This window comes from Hydra viridissima, unplaced genomic scaffold (assembly GCF_058129835.1).
Source record: "Hydra viridissima isolate aposymbiotic clone 2 unplaced genomic scaffold, HvirCarnegie_v1 scaffold_1, whole genome shotgun sequence".
Lineage (NCBI taxonomy): Eukaryota > Metazoa > Cnidaria > Hydrozoa > Anthoathecata > Hydridae > Hydra > Hydra viridissima.
In genome coordinates this window covers 40531629-40543885 of record NW_028324300.1, presented here as the reverse complement: position 1 = coordinate 40543885, position 12257 = coordinate 40531629, and the positions used below count along the sequence as shown (strand labels likewise).

General features: G+C 31.9%; 2 pseudogenes; one reads left to right on the top strand and one right to left on the bottom strand.

Moving 5' to 3' along the window:
- Window positions 1–170: 170 nt before the first annotated feature.
- The window catches only part of LOC149894987 (uncharacterized), a 65863-nt pseudogene continuing 53776 nt past the window's right edge, over window positions 171–12257 (top strand).
- On the bottom strand, window positions 1929–4132 carry LOC149894993 (uncharacterized; annotated as a pseudogene).

Genomic DNA, 12257 nt, shown 5'->3' with positions numbered 1-12257 from the left:
CTATCAGTTTATATATACTAGATTTTAAAATCCATTTTATTGTAAACTTTGATGTACATAGATATTTTAAAGGTTTATCAATTATCCATAAAATTTATATATTTGCATATGTGTGTAAACAATGCAAGGCAAATATTTTTGATATCACATGTTTTCATCAGTGCAAGAAAACTATCTCATTTTTTCGGGAAAACTCATTATTTTAGCTCAAGCTACAAGTGAAAAAGCATTAAAACTTTGAAGGTAAGCTAAAATTCTTTGTTAGTAAAAATAAAATTAAGTTAAAGCTTAACAATCAATAATTTGAACCCATACTTCACATAAAACGTTTTTGACAGGTTATCTATCACAATGCCATATAAAGCTAGAAACCATGAAGAAAACCGGAAAGTGGTCTGTTTGACATGCATGAAAAAGGCAACTCGTCAAATCAGTGCCTACCAAGCTGATAGAATTTCAAAAATATATCAAACCATCTTTGATTTTTCTGATGGACGAGTCCCTCAAGGCCTTTGTGAAGCCCGTCGCACAACATTCAAGAGGAAAGATGAGGGGAAAGATGTTGCTCTGCCACAAGTGTTTGACTTCAAAAGTATTGAAATCAAACCAGAAACTCGTGGGCAAGAGTGCACATGTCTTATTTGCAGAATAGCTCGGTTGAAGAATAATGAGAAGAGCCCTCTTGCAGAAGCGGGTAAGATTTTTATTTAAATCACTGATTGCAACTATAACAAGTACTATTACAATTTAATCTTATTTATTGTTATCCCTTAAAAATAACATAACATTACATGACTATGTTTAAATAAAAAATTCTTTGCACTTAAATGTTTTTAGAAGAATAAAAAGAAGGAAATTCTCAGGCTGTTCGATGTTTAACCTGCTTAAGCCCACTTGGACGGGGTTTGCCCCACAAATGCACTCAGTCCACGTTCAGAGAAAGCATGAGGAGCCTTGCAGCACAAGATCCTCAGGTTGCAGAGCATATAGCTTCCAATGTTGTCTCCAATAAAGACTCTTCACCTCATGGGACCATTCGGCTTTCAAGAGAAACTGGTGGACATCCAGTTCCAGTTACCCCAGGTAAAAGATCTACTTGTTAATTCCATCCAAGTGGTTTATGAGTCTCTATTGAAAGTTAGTCAAACAAGATTTAGGTGATAAATAATTAAAAGCCCTAAAGCCAATATATAGATAATAAAGAAGCAATTTTTTGGTCAATGAGCCTACTATTCTATAATGAGGCAATGATGTTGATGCAACATCAATTATTTTTTATTTTTCTACAGGTCCAAGTGACAAGTCACAATCTTTTGTGCCAGCTCTGAAGACAAACGATCTTGTCAACCTACAACAAAATGCAGGACTCTCAAACTTGGGAATGAAGAAGCTTGTCCAAACTGTGAACCAGGTGAAATAATGATTAATTAAATGGGCAAAAATTTCCTACTTAATATAGTTAACAAACAAACCTAATATAGCTAGTTATTCAAAGGTGGTCTTACCGGGAAGTTAGTATTTTGGTGCAATTGAAATGTTTTGCGTGCATGCATTTACTTTTACGCTTTAAATATTGTCCAAACTTTGAAGTTATACATTTTTAAGAAATAACTAAACTAAATAAAAAGTAAATAACTTTAATCTAAATTATTAATATGTATGATTTAATGACTGATGAAATTAATACTCTCCGTATAACAACAACATCAACAACAGATAATCATTTTCATTTACAATCATTACATTAAATAAGATATTTAAAATATATGTAAGATATTTTTGCAAATGTTAAAAAAACATAAACACCCAAACAAAAATTAACATATTAATAGTCTAGGGAGTTAGTGGGGTAGGTTGGGAATGAATGTTAAATTAAATAGTTTGGTTGAATTTTAAATATGTATTTATATTTAATATTGTAAAGTATTTTAAATTTTAACCACACTGTTGTGCAAAAATATCATATTTTCACCATTTACGTTATATGAACTAAGTGGCTGATAATTAATAATAGCTCCTGGTGTATAAACAATCCATTCATCACTCTTTTCATTAATGTAAGCATCAAGATGTGGGTTATAAGTCAAAGAAAAATGGAGAATACAACATATAACCCATAGGCCATGCAAATATAAAATGAATTCAATTTCGGCAAACAGTGGAACGCATTCTTCATCAATTACATTATAGACAACAAAGGTTTTTACACGTGATAACGTTCCATTACATTGCAAGCGATTGACAGACAGTATATTCTTTTGATTACTACTTATCTCAATTCCATATATTTGTTTAATTTTTATGCAAAGACTGGTTGGAAAAATTGAATAAGGAAGAAATTGCTGTAAACCGAGAATAACTGGAGAGCTCTTAATCCGTTCATTTGCTGGTGACAAAAGACCACACTTAGCCATATGGTGTCTCTCAGCAAGAGTTTTAGTAATGTTTCTAAAATTTTTCACACGAAGAGCAATTTGTTTAAAATATTGATGTTTTGCTTCAAATCTTAGGCACCAAAGTAATCTAAGAGGACCAAATTGGGAAATCATTCGTGGATAATGAACAAGAAAATGTATCTTGGGTGTAAATGATTTTGGATTTAATCGTGCTAATAACTCATGGCGCCTTGCTATAAGGTGGGTGAGTACAGGAATCCACTCTATATCAATAACTGGTGAAAGAATAATTTGGCATATTTTTCTGCATAACAAATGTAGCAACCAATATTCGTTTTCATATGGTACAACTTTTCCAATATATAACGGAAGATGATAAAATAATGACCACCTCTCCACAGCCTTTCCACTGATATGCTTGTTACTTGATACTAAATTAAGTGGAACGTTTGAAGGCAATGGTTTATTACAGCGTTCAGTAATCCCATATTTAAAATTTTTTAGTATATTTCTGAGCTCACAGACTGTCAAAAACTTATCTTTAACAAGGCCTTTTATAACAACACTAAAATTAACACTCATCAGTCCTTCCAATATGTCATGTAATATGTCCTGGGGCATGGAATAAATTGGGTGAAAATAATTAAGATAGAAAATGGGCATTCTTTTTTAACTCCATACACAGGCATCAGAGTTGGATCAATTAACACAGAGTTAACATGATAATCATGACTGGTTTTAGTTCTTAAAATAAATTGACTTTCAGTTTTAATATTACGAATGTTAATATGTGGTACCATGCAATTTCGACAAATACGGCCAGACGAGAAACATGCAGAGAACCCACCAATTGTATGTGCAGACAAATTATCACCAGATAATGTAACAATGGAGCCTTTAAGATTGTGTGTTATACCTTCAACATTAATGTTAATACCTTCATTTTGAAGTATCATTAAATCATTCAACAAAGGTTGTAGAATTAGTGCGTAGCCGTGTTCTTTAATTATTCTATACTTTGAAATCAGTGCTAAATGAATGTGGTTCAATGATGACCAATATTTACTCTCAATATTGCCAACAATAAAGTAAAAAACACTTATTTTATGAGTTCCTTTTCGACTTCCTAGCGGGTTGCATATTTCAAGTTCATCACTATAGAAATGTAGTCTGATAAAAGAGTCACAGCAAAAATTTTTTATTCGTGACTGCCATACCAAACCATCGGTATAGTCATGTAGATAATCACTAACCTGTTTTTTATGCTGAAAACTACTCCAAACATCTTCACGTTTTAGATAACTTTTCAAAGTTGCCAATAAAGGAACATAGTGAAATTTAGTATTAGCTTGATTTTTATTTTCTAACGTAACAATAAATCTATTGTCAATTGGTGAGATATTATATTCAATTGGAGGAACATAGTCAAGGTTTAACTTCATATATGATTCCTTTAGATGGTCGGTGGATGTTGATTTTGAAATACGTTCATAGAAAGAATCTTCTTCAAGAATTTGTCTATACACATAATCTAGTTTCCAATCAATTCCACAATGTTTAAGTTTAGCCCGAATTATTGAAGAAATACTGTTTTGATACAAGTCAAACAATGTTTGAACTTGCTCGAAAATTTGCTTTGTTACTGATTTTGGAAGCATAAATTTTTCTCTACAATATAGTTTAGTGTGACACAATTGTCTAGAGAAGCATTCACTAAAATCCATAAAATCATGCATTAAGGACTCGTCAATATTTAAAAACAGATTTTCTTGACTCTCCCTTCACTCATCATATTCCTCTGTTTTCTGACTGTCCAATATTTCGGAGTCTGTATTTTTGAGTAAAGATTCATCAACAGCTATTTTATGGCATTTATTAATGTGCCATTTAAAAGTATTAGCTGTATTATACAAGTATTTACATTCACCAATGCCACAATCTAAATTCATGAATTTATCTTCAGAATGCGAAAGAAGCATATGATTAACTAGATTACGACATGAGAAAAAGTGTTTTCGACAATAAATGACTTTACACATATATATAGACATCTGAATTATTTTTTGACTAAAATTACAAAAGAATAAAAGTATATATATATATATATATATATATATATATATATATATATATATATATATATATATATATATATATATATATATATATATATATATATATATTTTATTGAACCCAGTTTTAAGCCAAAACGTCAGTTAAAAAAATGTACATTTTTTGTTTATGTTAATACATTGAGTTTAATATCAAAGCTATAGCAGTTATACATGAAAACAATTTAGTGATATGTTGCCAAATAAAAAAGTTTTTTCATAAAATGTTTAAAAAATAGTATATTTAGTGGTTTAAATAAAAAAGAGAGATACAATAAAAATATTACTTGAAAAAGAGTATAATAATTTAAAAAAGAGTACGTCTGGTCACCCTAATATATATAATATATAGCATACTTCTTTCCTTGCCACCTAAGAATCCTACCATTTTGTCGTGCTTTTTTGCTTTGCAAGGGTAGAAAATGTTAAGGTAGATATTTTCTCTAGCCGAGGTAGAATTTTCTACCTTAGTTTGCTAATAAAAGGTTTGCCGTTTATTTTTAGATTTGCGTTTAGGGTGTTTTTTCAAAACCCTATTACAAAGTAGCGAAATTCATACCCTTAGGCAGAAAAATCTACCTCAATTTCAATATTAGGATTAAGCAGCGGTAAATATACCTTAGGGTATATAAAAACACCCCGTTTTACCTTTATTTCTTAGTGTGTAGCAACTTGATTTTCCAAGTTCGAACACAAACAAAACAAAACGGTGAAACTTAGCCTTGTCATCTTTATGATTCCTGGATTACGATTCAATTATATTGAAACAAAACTTTATTGTTAATAACACTTATCAAAAAATTAAATTCTCTTTCAGTAGCCAACTTTTTTTCAAAAGCATCGAACTTTTCAAGCGAATGACACTTGCTAATAAAAAGCGAAGAACTTTCTGGGTCAGTTCTCCGTCCTAACATTTCCAGCGCAGCAAGAGTTTCTTCTTGGATTGACTTAACTTCTGCCATCTCCATAAAAAATGCATATTGCGAACCTAAAAGTAACAACGAAATTCGTGATGCCAGCTACTTTTTATTAGTTTACATACCAAATGTTAAATGGACGGTAGTGGCAATTGCAGTGCATTTAACATTACAAGTCCTAACCCCAAAATATTGATATGAACTTAGTAAGTGCAAAAAAAAAAAAAAGATGTAGTTTTCACGCCGCCCATGACAGCGACTATGATTAACGCCCTTATTTGTAAACTTACCTATATTATATTTGTAAAGGATTTTTTATTTTAAGGTGCATTATTGTTTATTATTATTTAAAGTATAAAAAAAAAAATTCAATTCTCCCAGCCTAAATATTGATAAAAATAAATATTTCTAAAACAATGCTGTAATTTGGAGTCTAGAAATAGTAGACACAATCGCTATTCAGTATTGACAAGTATAGCAATTTTTTCATCGTTTGACTAGTCGGTGCTAAGACATCAATAAATGTATCGTTATTAATTCTCGGAAGAAAGTCTTTTTCACAAGACATCAGCATGAATGACTATGAACTTGACTGGCTCATCAAATTTCTTAGTCTGTTCCAAATTTATTTCAATTTCGAAAATGACCTTTCACAAGCAACTTGTGATGAGGATAATGTCAGCACAAATTTGCATGTCAGCAATAAATTTGAATACGCAAGACTATGCAAGTTAAACTTCTGGAGGACAAAGTAACAACAAACAATACATTTTGTGCAAGATTTGCATTTATTTCTGTGGCTGTCACTGTTTTCCACTTCTGGGATTGTAAAGACAGTTTCAGATTCTTCGGATTTATATTGTTGCATGTTGTCCGAGACAGAGTCAGATACTTCCGTGTCAAATATCAAATTATATTCATCTTCTAGAGTTATTTCGAAACTTTCCCATTTCCTTGCAAAGTCCGATAATTTCGTTTGAAGCTGATCTTTTGTTACACAAGCATCAAACTTTCTGAGCAACCCACTCAGATGCTGCAATGCAGCACTAGGCATTTTTTTCAAAATTTCTGCAAAATTTCTTGGATTTAAACAAGATAAGTCAGCATATAGAATAATATGCTCTGAGAATCTCTGTTTTAAACTACTGGTTACTCGATCCATTACCATGTTGTGAACATTGATACGAAATTTATCTTTTGCACTTTCAAACAGTTGATTTGCTCTAATTCTTTTCTCTTTCAAACCAGTCCGAACTTCAATGTCGAGATTCCTTTTCCCCAGTTCACTGTTCGCAAGTTCTAAAAAATGTGTAGCTGCTTGAAAAGTGGAATCAAAATTTCTATCTACTTTTCTTAACTCATTAATACTGTCTTGAACCATATTATAGGCTCGTCGTATATCCATTCCAGTTGTTTGTAAATATTCAGATAATGGCGTTGTGTGCTCAAATACTTTTAAAAACAATTGTGTCATCAAAATAAATTCAAAACTTGTCAATGAATCTAAAAGAGCTTTCGCCCTGTAACGGACGTCATTATTGGATTTGATTGATGTAGAAATATCATAAAATGTTTGTAATATGTCAATGTACAAAAAATCAATAATTTGTGTTTCTTGATCGGAGGTTTTGAAGAAGAAATTTCCGAATACCTTAGTAAGAGCTTTGTCTTTCCCCCACCAACGAGTTTCACCGATTACAGATATATATTTCAATTTGCTAAATTCACGCCAAACATTGAAGCGTAAATATGATTCCCGTAAAAATACTGCACGTGTTCAAAACACCAAATAAGGTAGCAGCTTCAACAGCTTTTTTAGTAACATCACCCATTACCAAATTTTAAACATGGGCATAACACCAAATATTAATCTGACCTGGGGAAACTGTATTTAACCAGATATTGAATCCATTGCACAGTGGGCGGAATTTCAAAAAACCTGGCCAAAAGTCAAAAAATGATTATTATTAATGGAAAATTTCTGTAAAGCATTTTTTTGAATCCCCAACTTTGAATTTGACATAAGTGTACCAAAATTCAATAATGGTAGATCCAAAATGGCGGTGTTTTAAAAACATTAATCATTAGAAATGCCTTTGGGCTTTCGTATTTAACCAATTAGTTCTAATTCGACATTTAAGTTCAATAGACTAATGTATTATTTACATTACATATATAAACATTATATATAATACCGATATATAATGTATTATGACTGTATTATTATGCCGCAATGTTAAAAAAAATAAATTGAAAAATTCATTATTTATTCTACTTATTTATTTGTTCAAGGAAAACAAGGAAAACTTTTATTTGCATCATTTATCATAATTGTTTCATTTATATTACTTTAAAATAAATCACCACTGTCATCTGAATCATTTATTGTTGAAATATTGTTGATAAACTCAATCACAGACGAATGAGTTTCAGAGTTTTCGTTAATCTCCGGACCTGAACCTATTCAGAATTTTTGACCACAATTGAACTAGGATACCTGTTTCATGATGACTCATTATATCTTTCAATCCTGCGGCTTCAAGTCGTGTTTCTGGCTTTTGGGACATATCTTGACACATGATATCCAGTGTAGACTTCACTTGCGTATAGCCAACCTGGAGGGAGTGTACAGCATCATAATGTGCTGACCATCTGGTATCAGATAACCTTTTTAAGGTAGGCATATTAAGTGGCTTTAAAACTGCCATCAAACGATTCCAACGAGAGGTGGAGGCAGAAAAAAATACAAACAGCTTATTTACAAAGTCAAAAAACGTAACAGCCTCAGAACAACATCCTACAGCACAACATCCTACAGCACATTGACCAACAAGGTTAAGCGAATGAGCACAACATGGTATGTATTCAGCTAAGTTATTATGTTCTTTTATTTTTGCTTGCATGCCATTGAAACGGCCACTCATGTTGGCAGCATTATCGTAGGATTAACCTCGGCAGTCTTTAATTGAAATGCCAGTATTTTCCATAAAATCAAGTAACTTTGTTGCTAATCCTTCCCCAGTGTGCTCTTCTATAGGGATAAATGTCACAAAACGTTCAACTGGTCCTTTAGAAGTCATGTAACGGAATATAATGGTAAGCTGATCTACATGTGAAATATCTGGTGTTGAGTCAACACTAACTGCAAAGTATTTTGCTTCTTTAATCTCAGTTAAAATGTGGTCCAAAACGTCACGACTTAACACATGAATAAATTCATCACATATAGTTGATGACAGATATGACACATGACCTCGGCCTTTGTTCGCTCTTTTCTGAATATGTTCTGCAAGCAATGGGTCAAACTCAGCCACTAGCTCTAAGCAACCTAAATAATTGCTATTGTGGACAGAACCCACAATTTCGTTACTGCCACGGAATGGCAACCCACGCGATGCTAACATTTTGATTACGGTAAGAATACGCAACAGTATGTCATTCCAGTACTTTTTCTCTGATTCAAATTGCTCTGTGAGCCTCTTACTAATGTGCTCTCCAGCTTTCCTACGTGTTAAAAGGGCTTCAATTGATTGAATGTGGGTTTCACTTGTTTCATGGCGAGCTAAGTCTCTTGCAGCGTGTTTCCAATCATCATATCCTGATGACATCAAAGCAGATGTACTTACCTTGATTGAAAAAAAAGTCCCTGGCTGTTCTTTAAATCTCTTAAGATCTGTGTAACATATGCCCTTCCTCAATATTTCATTCCAACTGTGTTCCAATTTCTCAAACAGTGGTTCAGTTGGACCTAATGTTTTTGTCCTTTCAGTAATAGAATTGCAAAAATGCTAAAAAATTTAAAATAAAGTTGACAAATCTTGATTTTAATACTTTTTAATTTTGTTTTGGCTCTTGCATAAAATATCAATAAAAAAAAATTATACCATCCCATAGCTTTTCCCCTGCATTTCTCTAGTTGGGTAAAAACACCATTTAACCATCTAGTGTTTGTGGCAGTTCTATCAAATAACAGAAATTCAACCATGTCAAATAAATCCCATTCTTCAAGGATTTTTTGAATTGATTTTGCTTGCGTGCTTGCTTTACCATTGTCAGCAGGAACAATGTCAATAAGTTGAGCATCAGGAATACCTGAACAGGTTATGATAACAGCTACTCTCTCAAATTTTTTAGACATTATCTTTGAATCAAAATGTAGAGTAAGATATTTATTTTTAACAAGATTTTTAAACTGTTTTTTGATTTTTTGAGCATTTTCGTTACCTTTTTGCTTTTTCTGCCTCTGCAAACTGCCTCTGCAAACTGTGATATTGAGAAATCATCAATACGACCTCCGATATTATTTATGATAATAGCCTGTGTTGCTACTGCTGCAGTTGAAGAGATTCCAAACCTTGACAAAATAACTCCTATGTCCTTCCCAATTACTTTTGGAATAAGAAGCGGCATAAAATCAGATCTTTTGCTTTTTTTCTCCAGGAATAGCAAAATCTTGATTTGTTTCCTCAATCAGATTAGCATATTCAAAATTGTTATCAGCATTAATACAGCTTATTTTCTCCAACTTCTCATTTTTTTCTGGACCTCCTCTTTTCTCTTTCCTTCTTCTTCTAATTCCATACTTTTTTGAAGCCAATTATATTTTGCTTTGAACTTAGTGTCTTTGCAAAAAATTGTTTGGATTCTTGATCCTCTTTGATCTTGAAGAAAAACTAGATCTTCTTGTCGTACTTTTATATCCTTGCTGCTATCTTTCAAAATTTGCTCATCAAAATCCTTACGAGCATTATCAAATAATTCATTTAACTTGTTTGTAAACTCCTCCCTCTTTTTAATTACTTTTGCACCAATGTGATGCTTTGATTTTTCCAGTTTCTTTCCTTCAGCTTCTAAAACCACTATTTTTGTCCTAAACAAATGATACTATATATCTAAATGGTTTACTAAGTTCGTTATATATTCACACAGCACAAGTTTCTTAAACCATATATAAGCTGTTTGTATGTATCATTTTATATTCATTATGAAAATATTAATTAGGTACCTAGTTGCTTGATCTTGGATAAGGAAAGGATTTCCTGCTCTCAACCAGATTTTCTTCACTTATGAGAAGCCTGTAATGGTAATACTTTAAAACACTTCTATTAGTTGGAAGTTTAATGTAAGCTAACACCTCTGTTCTTCCTCCTACAAGAAACACCTCTCTTTTCGACATTTTTTAAATTAAAACTTCAAGCTAAAAATAACAAGTTATAAAAAATGACAAGCATACTAAACACAACCGTCATCAGCAGCACCCGCCAAGCCGGCAAAAAACTTTATCGAAAAGTTGCGTAAAGGTTGCGCGCGCTAACGTTACAATTCAACGTTTTAAAAACGTTGATACATTTTTAGTTTACTAACCATAGTTAGTTTTTAAAAAAATTACAGTAGCTGCTGAAATTACAGCAGATCTATTGAATCATTTATGATTCAATTATCATATATGATTGCTTTAAAGCATGATATCTCCATAGAATAAATGCATTTTATTTTTTTTAGCTTTTTTACTTTTCTGTATTATAAATATTATTAATTGGATAATAAGTTTATAAATGGGTTATGAAATTATAAATGGAAGTTTTTTTGCCATAAGTTTACATAAATGTAAACAAGTCTGTATACAAGTTTACAAAATTCAACTATTTGATACTATTTTTTGAATGTTGTTCTCAGAAGCCCCACTTATTACAAGTACCCCCTGTTGGCGGTATATGTATGTTATCTTTTTGCATTAGATGTCTCGACGAAATTATTTCAAAACTTATCGCAGAATAAGCAAACAAGTGAAAAGGCTTATAAATGAAACAGAAAGTGATCATGATCACAATAAAGTGTTAATTAAAGACCACTCAACTACATTAAGCCTCAGTGATGTAGCTGATTTAAGTTCAGAGTTTGATATTGACACAGACATTAGTACAGAAAATGAGCTTGAGCTTGAAAACAATATTGATGTCCTAAAAAGAAATGAAAACCTGCAGACTGAGTTAGCTAGTTGGCTTGTAGATATTCAATTTAGCAGAGAGCATGCAGATAGTTTGCTCAGTATTTTAAAAAAGCATGGTTTAAATTTGCCAAAAGATAGTCGCACTCTTCGTCAAGTGACTCCTTCAAGTATACCATGTTTAAACAAATGTGGAGGAAGTTACTATTACTTTGGTCTAAAAAATACAATAGTGCAGTTTCTAAAAAAAAATCCAGCATTTGCTAATGACCAACATGTAATTGAACTAAAGATTAAATTTGATGGGTTACCATTAATAAAGTCATCAGCTGATAATTTCTAGCCAATTTTGTGCTGTGTTAAAAACTTTAGGCCTTTTGTGGTATGTGTATTTTAGGGAAAAGGTAAACCATATTCTGTTCAAGAATTTTTATCAGATTTTATTTCTGAATACAAAAAGCTGAAGTCAGATAACATTTGCTATATTAATAAGATATTTTCTGTGTAGATACTAGCATTTATTTGTGACGCACCAGCTCAGTCTTATTTAAAATGTATAAAGGGCCATAGTGGTTTCACTGTCTATAGAAAACGAACAGATGAAAAATTTATAAAATACGTTTATAAGGATATTCACCAGAATAATATTTCACCCTTAATGGAACTGTCATTTCCCTGTGTGACAGGTTTTATTTCAGACTAAATGCATACTGTTTGCCTTGGTGTGCTAAAAAGAATGTTAAAGTTTTGGAAAGAGGGTCCTGCATGCTGCAAAATTTCTAATATTCAGCTGAATCAGATATCTGAACTACTGATCAACATGAGATGCTATATACCGTCAGAATTTGCACGAAAGCCAAGGTCATTAGCAGAAGTTAACAGAGGG